At 42.6% G+C, this 13,104-nt stretch overlaps 1 protein-coding gene across 3 annotated transcripts in view; it reads right to left on the bottom strand.

Annotated features, from left to right (window-relative positions):
* LOC127584607 (cardiac-enriched FHL2-interacting protein) overlaps positions 1 to 13,104 on the bottom strand; it is a 67,717-nt gene that overhangs the window by 23,315 nt on the left and 31,298 nt on the right. The window contains exon 4 of one of the 3 annotated variants that reach the window (XM_052041393.1): positions 12,526 to 12,707. The exons of 1 other annotated variant lie outside the window; for it this stretch is intronic. The gene's annotated coding sequence lies outside the window, so the exon portion shown is untranslated. Of the gene's footprint in view, positions 1 to 768; positions 813 to 12,525; positions 12,708 to 13,104 lie in introns of those variants that run through there. One more of the 3 variants, XM_052041394.1, reaches the window with a different exon arrangement.

Below are 13,104 nucleotides of genomic sequence, written 5' to 3'. Positions count from 1 at the left end.
GATAGCCAGAGTCCGTTTCCCATGGTAGAGGTGTCTAATGCTCAAGGGCATAGGTTTCACGTGAGGAAGAGGAGGTTTAAAGGGGATCTGAGAGGGAATTTTTTCACAAGAGTAGTTGGTATTTGAAATGAGCTGCCAGAGGAGGAGGTGGAGGCAGGAACAGTAACAACATTTAAGAGACACCTGGACAGGTACTTGAATGAGCAGGGCACAGAGGGAGATGGGATTAATGCAGGCAGGTGGGATTAGTATAGATAGACATGATGATTGGCATAGACATGATGGGCCGAAGGGCCTGGTTCTATGCTGTACAACTCTATGACTCTAAGGTTATTCAATTAGCAGAAAACTATAATTGCCAAGTGGGAGCAGTTCCAAGGAACTTCCCAGGATTGGTCATGGAAAGAGGAAGATTTAAGTAGATGCCAATTTATCCTTTCTTACTTGTGGCCTTTAACACTGGAAGAATGCAAATCCTTCCAATTGTTTTCTTTCAGGTAATTATTATACAGTTAAACTATGTGATTGGCTTCTATCAAGAGTGAACTATCTGCTGTTAATGTGCTTTGGTTCTGTGATCGTTCTGCATTCAGTTTAAAACCAGACAATATGTTGCTCAATGGCCAGAGACAGGAGGAGATATCAGCTCCACAAGGGATAATAAGAACTGGGGGAGGAGGCATTATGACAAACATAAAAGAAAAGCACAATCTCCAATCTATTACATGCAGAGGGCAAGACCTTCACTGTGAGCCACCATTCTCTCACCCTTGGATCACTGGCTTGGATATTGCAGTGATGATGGCAACAAGGCGACGTGTTGCCCCTTGAAACTGACATCAACTGAGATTTTTGCGTATTTGTAGCTGAAAAGAAATCCTGAAGTTGCTGTCAGTGTTTAGCAATCCTCCATCAGGTGCTCTGCCTACAACAAAATTATTAGAATGCATGTGAATTTAAACTATTTAGTGAACTAGTTCCATTGTAAAATACTCTGAAAATATTACGTTTAGTTACCACAAGCCTAAGTGAGCTTCCATGTCAAAATAAGCTGTAATATTACATCATCTATTCAGGGCCGGACTGTTTGCTAGTTGTATATTTGTATAATATAATGCCCTTACAAATATATTTTAAAATATCAAGTTTATGATTTTCCAATTTCTAATTCACTCATGCATATGTTCCAATCTTCATTTAGCCCTCTGTATAAAGTTAAAAATACAGTTATAAATCTCTGTTTCCTGACTGCGAGGGTATGATTGGCTGTTCAGCCAGTTTGATGTCACTGCAGCAGCTGGGTTCCATTAATTCCTTTGAATTGATGCCTGCTACCAGGAGGTAGCAGCAAGGGGGACATTCTTTGTTGCAGAAGTTGCTGGATTTTTTCTGGGGAGCTTTCTTCAAGGTCAACAACAAGTACTGGAACTTCACCACTGATCCAAATTCTGGGCAGTTTTAAATGGATACTGTTATATCAGCAATTGGCTTGCTGATGTATTTCCCATCAGGTTAATGACTTTCAGGGTCCTTTAGGAGAGGTTGGACAAACTTGGGTTGTTTTCTCTGGAGCGTCGGAGGCTGAGGGGAGACCTGGTAGAAGTTTATAAAATCATGAGAGGCAGAGATAGGGTAGGCAGTCAAAATCTTTTTCCTAGGGTAGAAATGTCAAATACTAGAGGACATGCATCTCAGGTGAAGGGGGGAAAGTTTAAAGGAGATGTGAGGGGCAAGTTTATTTTACACAGAGAGTGGTGGGTGCCTGAATAGGCCACCAGTTGCTGTGGTGGAACAGATACGATAGTGGTGTTCAAGAGGCTTTTAGAAAGATGCATGAATATGCAGGGAGTGGAGGGATATGGATAAACTGCAGGCAGGAGATTTAGTTTAATTTGGCATGGTGTTTGGCACAGACATCATGGGCTGAAGGGCCTGTTCCTGTGCTGTACTGTTCTATGTTCTAGTCTGTACAGCTACAAATGTATCTCACTGGTTCCTCTGGACTGGTGTCCCAAGCACTGGAGGCTGGGGAAGGGAGGGAGTGACGGGTGCAGTCGGACTGGTTGGTGCATGCAGCGTCAGGCAGGATTCTGAATCTGTTAATGGGAGCTCTACAACTGGACAGTTGCATGAATCCTGGCCACAGCTTTCTTCCAGGTTTGTCTGCAGTTTGCGTATTCTTTGCTCTACAAAACCTTAGTCTAAATAAAAAATCTTTAAATATACGTGAAGTCTTTTAGGTAGAGTAAAAATGCATTTAACAAGCTAAGGAATTCAGAAAATAAGCATAGAATGTCCAGGCTTTGTCTTGTTTGTCTTAATGCCACCTAGTGTTCACACAAAGTTGAATCAATGTACCATTAATGTCTATATAACTGAAAGGCTTAAGACGAATACCAAGACCAAAGTCTTCCAACGAGATTGATGAGATATCTTACTTATACCCATTGTTCATCAAAAGGTACCAAATTATCCATGGTGTTTCAACCCATTTCACCCTTGTGAAGGTGGTTCATCAGCAGGGGATTTTGTCCTTTCGGATTCCTCCATTAGTCAGGTAGCTGACACCTGGGCTGCATCAGACAACCAGTACAAAGGTGCGCTAGGATTCTCTGAAGGCAACTTTAGCTGTTTCCTTTCCAATACTGATGTCAAATTTCCATCCTGCCATCCAAGATTATCCCATGAGCTTATTCCAGACAGCTGCTTGTTCTCTTTTCCAGTCTCCCTGAGTATTTGTACATAAAGGGTTACCTTCGTTACAAACTTTTCCTGATGGCCAACCTCCTTGAACTATTTCTCTGGATGTTACATCTCTGATTGACTGTCTCATTCCTCTGATAATCATGCTGGCCTTTGGTCAATTGATTTAATACACAGCTATTGTATTTATTCAAATCAGGGTACAAGCAACCAAGTTGTTAAACAACTTATTTCATGTCACTGACTTCACCAATTACAATTGAGAGAAGGATGGAATTTTTTTGCAACTTTTTTGAATGCCTCCCACATTACAACAGCAACCACACTTCAATGGCTGTGCAGAGTCTAGGGAGGCTCTGAGATTGTGAAAGGTCCTGTAAAAATGCAAGCCTGTTTTTTTTCACTCACTTTTACAGTTTAAATTGAAGTAGGTTGAACAACTAATTATTAACAATCAATAGTGGGATTCAGCTTGCTGAATTATCTCCCTTTAATTGCCACAACCATCGCAGACTCACAATCCAATACAGTAAGCCACTCATTCTACTGAGTTAGTACTGGTTTAAAAAGAGTGAACCACTTAATCCCACCACCAGCACCGGATGTGTAGCCCTGCAGATCACAGCTCTTTAAGTATGCATCCCCAAGTTCCTTTAAAATACGATGAGGGTCTCTACCGTTCTGTCAGGCAGTGAGTTCCAGATTTTTACCACCCTCTAAGTGATTATTTTTCTACCATTTCCCATCTAATCTTTGCATTGATTACTTTATACTTCTGCCCCATGTTTTTGATTTCTCTGCCAAGGCCCATTTATTCCATCTGGACCCCTCACAACATTACACAGCTCAATTATGTCTTCTCTCATCCTTCTCTATTCCAGCTAAAACAATCCCAGTCTGTCCAATCTTTTCTCAGATTTACAGTCTTGGCAATTTGTCATAAACCTCCTCTGCCCCGTCTCCAGTGCAATCCCACCTTGCCTGCAGTGACATAAGTGGGCACAGTTGGTTTGCTGCATTCTCACCCGGCACAGTGCACACTTCAAATTGAGGAATATACGTGCTGCCTGGGTCAGTGTTTTTAAAATTCCAGGTGCAGTAGCATAGTGATTAAAATATAGGGCCAGCACCCAGAGGACTGGACAACTGATCCAGAAACATGAGCTCAAATCCCACCAAGACAGCTGGGATATTTAAGCTCAACTTAGGGCAGGCGTGGTAGTGTGGTGTAACGCTATTACAGCGCCAGTGACCCAGGTTCAATTCCAGCTGCTGTCTGTGAGGAGTTTGTACGTTCTCCCTGTGTCTGCATGGGTTTCCTCCGGGTGCTCCGGTTTCCTCCCACATTCCAGACGTACAGGTTAGGAAGTTGTGGGCATGCTATGTTGGCGCCAGAAGCATGCGACACTTGTGGGCTGCCCCCAGAACACTCTACGCAAAAGGTGTGTGTTTCTATATACATGTGACTAATAAAGATATTAATATATATATTATCAAGTAATTATGTAGAATTAAATAAATAACTGCTCTCAGTAGTGCTGCCCCTGAAATGACCCGATGGTTGTAAAAAAGTCATTGGCCCAGTAATGTCGTTCAGGGAAGGGACCCAGTCTGCCTATATGTGACTCCATACCCACTTATGACTCTTAACTTTCTCAGTTCAGGAAGTCAAGGATGGACAATAAACGCTGGCATTCCCAGTATGGTTCACAGCCAGGAAATGAATAAGAAAAAAATTGGTGTTGCTGGTCTCACTGATGCAAAAACTGAAACTAACTGAAGTGAGGTGTTCCTGCTGGTTAATTCACCAGCGATAATCCTGTGCCTGTGAATGGGTTATCAATGGTATTAGGGCATCATTTCAAAGCCAGTTACAATCCAGAGGAGGCTTGAAACACAGACTGCGTGAGCAGCTGTAGACTAAGCGCCTTTGGTTCTGCGCTCACACCACCTCAGTGAGGAGAGAAGGGAGGGCATGGTTGTCATGGTTTCATCTGCTGAACCAGTCAGACAGTTATAAATAGTCATTGAAGAACAAACAGGCTTTGATTTCCATAGAACCTCTCATGAGCTCACAAAGCACTCACAGCCATTAACTGCTTTCGATGTGTAATCGCTGGTGTAATGTAGAGGGATAAACGTCAATCAACGCGTGCATGGCAAGATTCCACAGTTAACGAGATAATTGAATAATTAATGAGATAAATGAATAATTAAGCATGTTGATTAGGAGTAAGTCTTAATCAGAACACTTCAGAGGGTTCCAAAGACAAAAAAATGCTGAAAGTATTCAGCAGGTGAGGGACCATCCATGAAACAGTCAAAGTTTTAGGTCAATAGACCTTCATCAGAGCTGGAGAACGGAGAATAGAAGTGAGTATTACATTGCAGGGAGGGTGAGGGGTGAAGCTGAGTGTGTGTGATAAGGTAGAAACCAAAGAGTCAAAGTAACATTTACTTTAAATTCCTGCAGTTAGAGGCAGAAACAAAAAAAAGTTAAAACCAAGCTATCCAGCAAAAATTGTGGGATCTTTCACATCCCTGGTGCCTCTGATGGTTCATGTCCCCCTGAACTGCACTGGCTCCCAGAACAATTTCATTTTGAAGTTTCTGTAGTGGATCTTAAACCCACCATCTTCTGACTCAGGGGATTGGTGACCTCCTGAGCCATGTTCTAATTCAATAATATTCTGAGAGAGCATGACAGGGGAGATACTGAGAGAAGGTTTACTCTTGTGGGGGTCAAATCTACAACCGGGAGCATAGTTTTAGAATAAAAGTGGTCGCCCACTTAAGACAGAAATGAAGAAGAATTTCTTCTCTCAGAGGGTTGTAAATCTCTGTAAATCTATACTCTGAGAAGTTGTGGAGGCCATCGATGAACATAGTCGAAGACGAGATTGACAGATTTTTGTACCATTGAAGAATGGAGAGTTCTGGGGATCAGGCAGGAAAGTGGAGCAGAGACCAAGATCAGCCATGATCTTATGGAACAGCACAGCAGCTGAAGGGGCCGAATGCTCAACTCCTGCTCCTGCTTCTTGTGTACTTCTGGCTGGATCACCTTGAATCAGGCTCTGTTAGCAGCATGTGGGTGTGTTCCTGCTCAACAGTTCTTCCCTCAAACATCAATTAAACACCCCCAGCCTTTGCTAAGTTTGTATTTTGGCAAACAGCAGTGTGGCTCCTGACTTTTGGCAATGCTGCCTTTGACGTACTTAAATTGTGGTGTGAATTCTGCAATAAAATACTGAGGAGCACAACAGTCTGTTTTACAGTGATCATTGCCAATATTGTCCCTGCAGTGGATTTCAAGGGCTTGTCTATTTGCTGTTGGGGGACTAGAGATGAAAGGTGGTTGAATTGGCACCTTTTATGGAGTGATTATGGTGGGTATTCTTTCCACTGCCCCAAGGAAAGACTGAAGGGAACACTAAATCCCATCTGGAATTATTTCACTCAACTGCTGCCTCATTTAGCTTCAAAAACAAGCACAGAAATAGGAACTGGAACAATATTGCAATTTGTTTTTTACATGTAGAACTGAGGCTCTCCTCACTAGTTACTGTTGATATCACTCAACAAAGACTGGTGTTTCCAAGTTACATAAATCTTCCAGCAAACAGCAGCTTACAATTAGAGCCATGTACATATTCACAACATTGCTTCATCCCCCAAAGAAATCCACACCAGTGATACGGACAGGAATGGTTGCTGAGCATATAAAAATATGAGCTTTTAATTCCCAGCATGCTGGTATATAGCACACTCAAAGTGCAAACAATATGATTCATCAGGAAGGGAGAATGTTATCTGGACACTTTGATCCAGGAACAATCACGCTGAGGTTGGCCAGTAGCCAGGAGCAGAAGGACGTGAATGCAATGCGGGCAGGTACAGGGACCCAGGAGATGGTGACGCTGGAGCCTCAGCCTTTGATCTTCCCCAACAGGTACAAGTATTTCATAATTCTGAGTGAATATACACTCCATTGAGAAATAAAGAATCTATGGGAACAGTGATCCATCTGTGGCTAACAAAAGAAAGGTGGAGTTAGATTGAAAGAAAAGGTTCAAAACATTGCAAAGTACAGAAGGATGATTGAGGAATGGGAGAACTTTAGAGACTAAAGTTCTAAACCATGACAAAAAGTTGACAGAGGGAAAAAGCAGAACATGAGTGAGGAATATGAAGCCAATTGTAAAGCTTCTACAAGCATGGTTCTAAATGGGGAGACTGCATTGGTTATCTTCCAAAATTCCCAAGATTCCAGAAAGTCCTAATCAGGAAAGGAGGGAGAGTTACATAAACCTTCCAGCAAACAGCAATTTACAATTAGAGCCATATACAAACTCACAACATTGCTGCAAGCTCCTAAGAAATCTGTGGTTGCTGAGCATATAAAAATGTGAGCTTTTAATTCACAGTGCAGACTCTGAGCATGCCTTGTACTAGCATGCTGTGAATTAAAATTCTGTCTGTATCACTGGTGTGGATTTCTTGGGAGGATGAAGCAATGTTGTGAATTTGCAGTTGGGTGGATTTCATAATGTTACTCACTTCACTGGAAGAAGAGAAAAAGATTTTTTTCCAGAGAAATGGTGAGAAATCAGTCAACGTTGTCGTCTTGAGAGATCTGGGCGGTTGGCTCACGAGATGCAGGACGTCAAGATGCAGAACAAAACAGAGGTCGAAGCAGGATGCAGCTAGTCAGCCTCTCAAACCCGCTGTGCTGTTCAATACCATCGTGACTGATCTTTTATCTCATCACCATTTTCCTGCACTAATCCCACATTCCCTGATTACTGCATCACCGTTATAATGTGCTTCCCTAATTTCCCAATTTATACTCTGCCTTACATTACTGTCATCTCTTGCCAAATACAACTCAAAGAATGGTCCGTACCTATTGCTGTCTCTGAGCCCAGATCTCTCCTTCCCTCTGCCTTCATTCTGTTCTTTACTATCAGGACTACCTTTGCCTATCATTGTGCCAATCTCTTCTCAATTGCTCTGGCAACTTTAATTCCCAGCCTCTGCAACCATGCCTCAGTGACTACCTTTGCCTATCATTGTGCCAATCTCTTCTCAATTGCTCTGGCAACTTTAATTCCCAGCCTCTGCAACCATGCCATCACTCTTAGATTTGACCCATTTATTTCTATTTCTGCTATTAATTCACCCACCTTGTTATTAATACAAACATATGAATTAGGAGTCAGAGTAGCCTGCCCTGCCGTTCAACATTCGCAGCTGACCTGATTATAACCTCACCTCGCACTTCTGTGTACCCACAGCTTATCAAGTATCAACCTCTGCCTTAAAAATATTCAAAGACTCTACCTCCACCACTCTTTCAGGATGAGAGTTCCAAAGGTGCATCTCTCTGAAAGAAACAAAAATCACCCCATCTCTTCATTATTTTTAAACAATGATCCCCAAGTTCTAGGTTCTGCCACAAAAGGAAATAATCTCTCCACATTCACTCTGTTAAGATGTCTCAGTGCCTTGCATACTTCAACAATCATTCATCTAAACTTTTCTTAACACTCCATGCCTTCAGATAAAGAGCCTTCAGTCTTGACTTTGTACCAATTTTTCCTGCTCTGATGGAGGTCCATTCTTACGTTTGTCGGTGATGTTCCTTGCTGGCAGACTCTGGGTATCATTACAATGCACTGTCATTTTGTCCCCTCTCTTTCTAAATGTCCCTTCACCAGAACACACACCTCGCCCCCCCCCCCCATAACACTATTTAGTTTAATGCCTTAGATAAATCCCTAGTTATTCAATTCAACTAGATACTGTCTCAGTCTGAATATATTGAAGCCTGTCTCAATGGACAGCGGTCCTCAGAGGAGGGATTTGGAAAGACTGGCTGACATATACTGGAATGAGGAAGAATGAGGGATGCTCTCAGTGAGAGAGATTCTGAGAGGGATTGATAGGGTTGATGCTGAAAGGGTGTTCTCTCAAGTGGTGGTGATGGGGTTGGAGTCTATAACCAGAGGAGATAGGGTTGAGGTAGGTTTAGAGGGGACCCAAGAAATAATTGTTTCATCCAAGGGTTGTTTGGAATCTGGATGCACTGTCTGGTTTGTTGGTGGAGGCAGAGCCAACATTTAAGAATTATTTATATTATTACTTGAGTCTACAAGGCATAGAAGGCTATGGACCAAATTAAGGTAACTGGGATTGGTATAGGTTGGTAGTTGGTGGTTGACATGGTGGACTTGTATGACTTGCTGATCAAGTAGTAACCAGAAGAAGGAACATGTTTACATCACACCTCAGAGCTCCTCTATTAAGATTCAAAGTGACTTGCACACAAATTACTTTTGAAATGGACAGTACTGCAAAGAAGCAATATCTCAGTCACTTTAACAGTCAGCCTAATCTCACCAAGAACGTTACTTGCTTTTAAAGTGTGTTTGATGGCGTATTGATGGCTAGAAACTGAGAGAACGTCTTCATCTTTCATAAAGTGTGGACTTGAGCCGTTAGAGCTTCAGTTGATCAACCCATCCGAAACCATCACATTTAACGGTGCCTTAGTGCACTCATCATGTTGGAGAGTTCCCACACTCGGGCTTGAATCTTTCAGGCTCAGAGGGGACAGTCACCAGCTAACCAAGGCTGATGCTGAAGTCCCACAAATAGAAAGTTATGAGAGGGTATTTGACTTTCAGCAATAGTGATTCAGCTGTCTGTTGTCCTCAGCTTTGGATTTTCAAATCCACCGATTTCTCTAAAAATTGGGAGAGGCAGCAGACAGCTGAGGGATCTCGACCTGAAATGTCAACTGTCCATTTCCTTCCACAGATGCTGACTGACCCACTGAGTTCCTCCAGCAGCTCATTTTTTGCAGTTGAATCCACCTTATTGTTTTTACACAATTATCAAGATTGAAAATTGACACCAAGTTGATCTGCATTTTTCTGTAAAATAAAATGTGTTAAGAATTGTTTTGCATTAACACTGGATAAACAGTCACACTCAGAAGGGTATAAGGGCCTTTGAGATACAGTGCTGAACACTGTAGGGCAGGAAGGGTTTGCAGACATCCGTATCATTTGGCAAAGGCAGCAAGGAATCCACTGGTTTGTTGGCTGATGTTAATGCACAGGATGTGTGCAAACCAGACGTCACATATTCACACAGCTTGACCAACAAAGGGCATCAAAATGGATCTGATTGCACCCAGTTAAGCACATTGGGAGATAGGAGGTGTTGTACAAATGCAAGTTGTGTGACTAAAATGATTAATCACATTGAACACGTTGAATTCGGAAAGTACCTGATTTAAGGCAGACATTTTACATACATTAATTTTCTTCTAATAGAGTGGATTAGGTTACTGAGTATTTCAGAGGGAGAGATCTCCAACTGTTATTCAGTAAAAAAAATTCAAATCCATTCCCCAGGAGCTCAGACAAGGCCTGGCTAGATTATTCAAAAAAAAGATCAGGAAGCTCTCAAACTCCGGGTGTCTCAGATCCTCGGATCACGTAAGAGAAAGTCCTAAATTGTGTCCTTGAGCTAACAAAATGAACGAGCAGATCTGATTCACCGAGGGTTGGAAAAAGTGATATGTTCGATCCAGACAGAGAAGATGATTTCATTGCTGCTATTTGTAGCATCTGTGGTGTAGCATCTGTTTTATTAATTGAGAATCCACGGTGAAAGGCAAAGACCCATCATGCAGGTTAAGAGGACTGATCGAAGATAAATTAGTATTAGTGAATGAGTGAGGCAAAGCTTGTGTTGTTAAAGAGTTGTATAATTTCAGCAAAGCTCTGGGTCCAGTGCCCAGAAATTGAAGCCATGCCAACCAGTGTCATGGATCAAAGAGTAACTGGTGCAGAAACAGCAAAGGCTCTATGTGGGCTAGAACAGAGTGCAGGCAGTACCCGATGGCTGCACAAATGTGTATGTTACTTGAAAGTACAAACATAAAACTGCTATCTTCAAATTAATGGTGGCACTTGGCTGGAAGAAATGCAGAGGAAGAGACCAGGAAAGTTGGCAGGTTTGCTGAGGGGTCCTTTGGAGAGATTTGGTGGAATGAAAGGACCCTACAACAAACTGGAGGAAGACTGGTCAAACGAGGAAGCCCTTAGATAGATTAAGGAGCCCAGCTGATAAATGGATGAAGCAATTGACTGTGATAAGGTTCTGAGACCGCAAAATGGCAAAATGAAAAAGCAGGGACATCATTGTTGGGACATGAAACAAACTATTCTGGTTACTGTGAAATGCCATCATAAAATCTGGGAACAAGTCTTCACTGGTGGTCTCATTTTGTTCATGTTTTATAATTTCACTGAAATGACCACCACAAGGAAACTTTCATGTTCGTATTTAAGATGTTATCCATAGTGGCCAGAGTCATTCTCCCCTCCACTGAGCCGAGGCTTCAGGCCCTGAGGTAGATCCACGTGAGAGGAAGTCAAAAGAAAAGACTGAGTTGGTAATTAAGGAGGTACCAACCAATGAGTAGCAACCGATCAACACTCACCATTCCACGCCGCGCCCATCTCCATCCTGTAAACAGGCGTGGCTGGATTCAAGGTGCCACATACCTTGCTGGCTGAATGAAGGTTTGTCCTGGTTCAGGAAGTAATACGTGGAGTGGCGGGGAGAGGGCAGGGGTGGTGGGGGCAGGATTAGCCCAGGGTTTGGGCAACCTGGATTCAAGCAAAACTCAAACTCAGGAACACATGAAAACAGGAGCAGGAGTTGGCCACCAGCTCCCTCAAGCCTGCCCAGCCATTCAATATCATCATGACTGATCTATGCTGGCCTCAACTACTCTTCTGTGCCAGTTCCCCATAACCCTCACTTCCTCAACCTTTCAAATATTTATCTACCTCCACCTTAACTATATCTAATGATCCGGCCTCCACCACCCTTGGGGGCAGAGAATTCCAGAGATTCACCATCCTCTGTGAGAAGAAATTTCTATGTAGCTCAATTTTAAATGACTGGCCCATTGCGGTTATGTCCCTTTGTTCATGACCCTCCCATGTGGAAACATCTCAACATCTACCCTGTCAATCCTCCTTGGGATTGAATAAGGTCAACCCTTGTTCTTTTAAACTCCAAGGAACACAGGTCCAAACGACTTAGTCTCTCTTGGTAGGACAACTGTCTCATCCCAGGATTGAGCCTGGTGAATCTCCTTTGGACTGCCTCCAAAGTTACTAAATCTTTTTTATTTTAGCTAAGGGACCAAAAGTGTGTGCAGTATTCCAGGTGAGGCCTCACCAACACCCTGTACAGTTGCAACAAAACCTCCCTTTTTTAAAGCTCTAACCCCTTTGCAATGAAGGTCAAAATGCTGTTTGTCTTAACTACGTGTTGGACCTGCCTGCCAGCTTTTTGTGATTCATGCACCAGAACACCCCGATCCCTCTGAACCACTCACTTGCCGTCTCTCTCCATTTAGCACATTCTCAGTAACGCAAGAAGACACATTTCACTGTGTTTCGATGTACATGTGACTAATAAATAAATATCTTAGATAATAATCACCTTTTGATTCCCCTCACCGAAATGCACGACCTCACACTTCCCCACATTAAACTCCAGTCTACACCCAGTCACTCAATCCATCCACGTTCCATCACAGAGCCCCAACATCCTCATCACATTCCCTCCACCTGTTTTCTTAACAACGAGGACCGAAATGAAACAGAAGATGCGATTCATCCAGACAAAGGAGTCAACACAAAACATTGACTTGACTGTGGATGGTTTTGAAGACTTACTTCCCCAGAATTAATCAATCCCTGGCTGTTTTATCTTCTATCCACACTTTACCTCTTTGTACAGACCACATGCTTGTTTCATGATATATACATTATTCAATCCAAAAAAGCTCCATCAAGCAGTTCTTTAGGATGTGTAGTTGTGAATGTGGTTTTGTGAAAGGAGAAACTTGTCGGCCAGCTTGAAGTGTCTTGTTAGGCAGTGTGACGGTGTGATCCGTAAACCTGCCTTCCCTAGAACCAAAGAAAATACTGTTATCAGCAACAGAGATGAGTATTTGACTGTGACATAGAACGTTACCCCGCCACCAGCAACTGGAGGAGAAGAAATGAAAGAGTAGTCAGTCCTTTGAGGCGGTGTGGAAGTGCCGCATGAGGAACACGCCTGATCCGTTGCTTATTGCCTGTTCCAGGAGTATGTCAGGTCAGGCACGGCTGCTGGTGAGAGAGATGTAGTGATTGGCATGTAAAATTCTGGGGAACAGCCCAGGAGAAGATCAAGGGGAAGAAAATCAATTCAGTTCTATTATGATCCAGTTTCCATGAGCAAATCTCTTCAATTATTTAAATCATAATCAAATTGGATTGAATTGTATCATTTATTACTTTCACTTATGTTTTTACCACCCTG

This window comes from Pristis pectinata, chromosome 30 (assembly GCF_009764475.1).
Source record: "Pristis pectinata isolate sPriPec2 chromosome 30, sPriPec2.1.pri, whole genome shotgun sequence".
In the NCBI taxonomy this organism is placed as follows: Eukaryota; Metazoa; Chordata; class Chondrichthyes; order Rhinopristiformes; family Pristidae; genus Pristis; species Pristis pectinata.
This window is presented reverse-complemented; position numbering and strand designations above follow the sequence as displayed.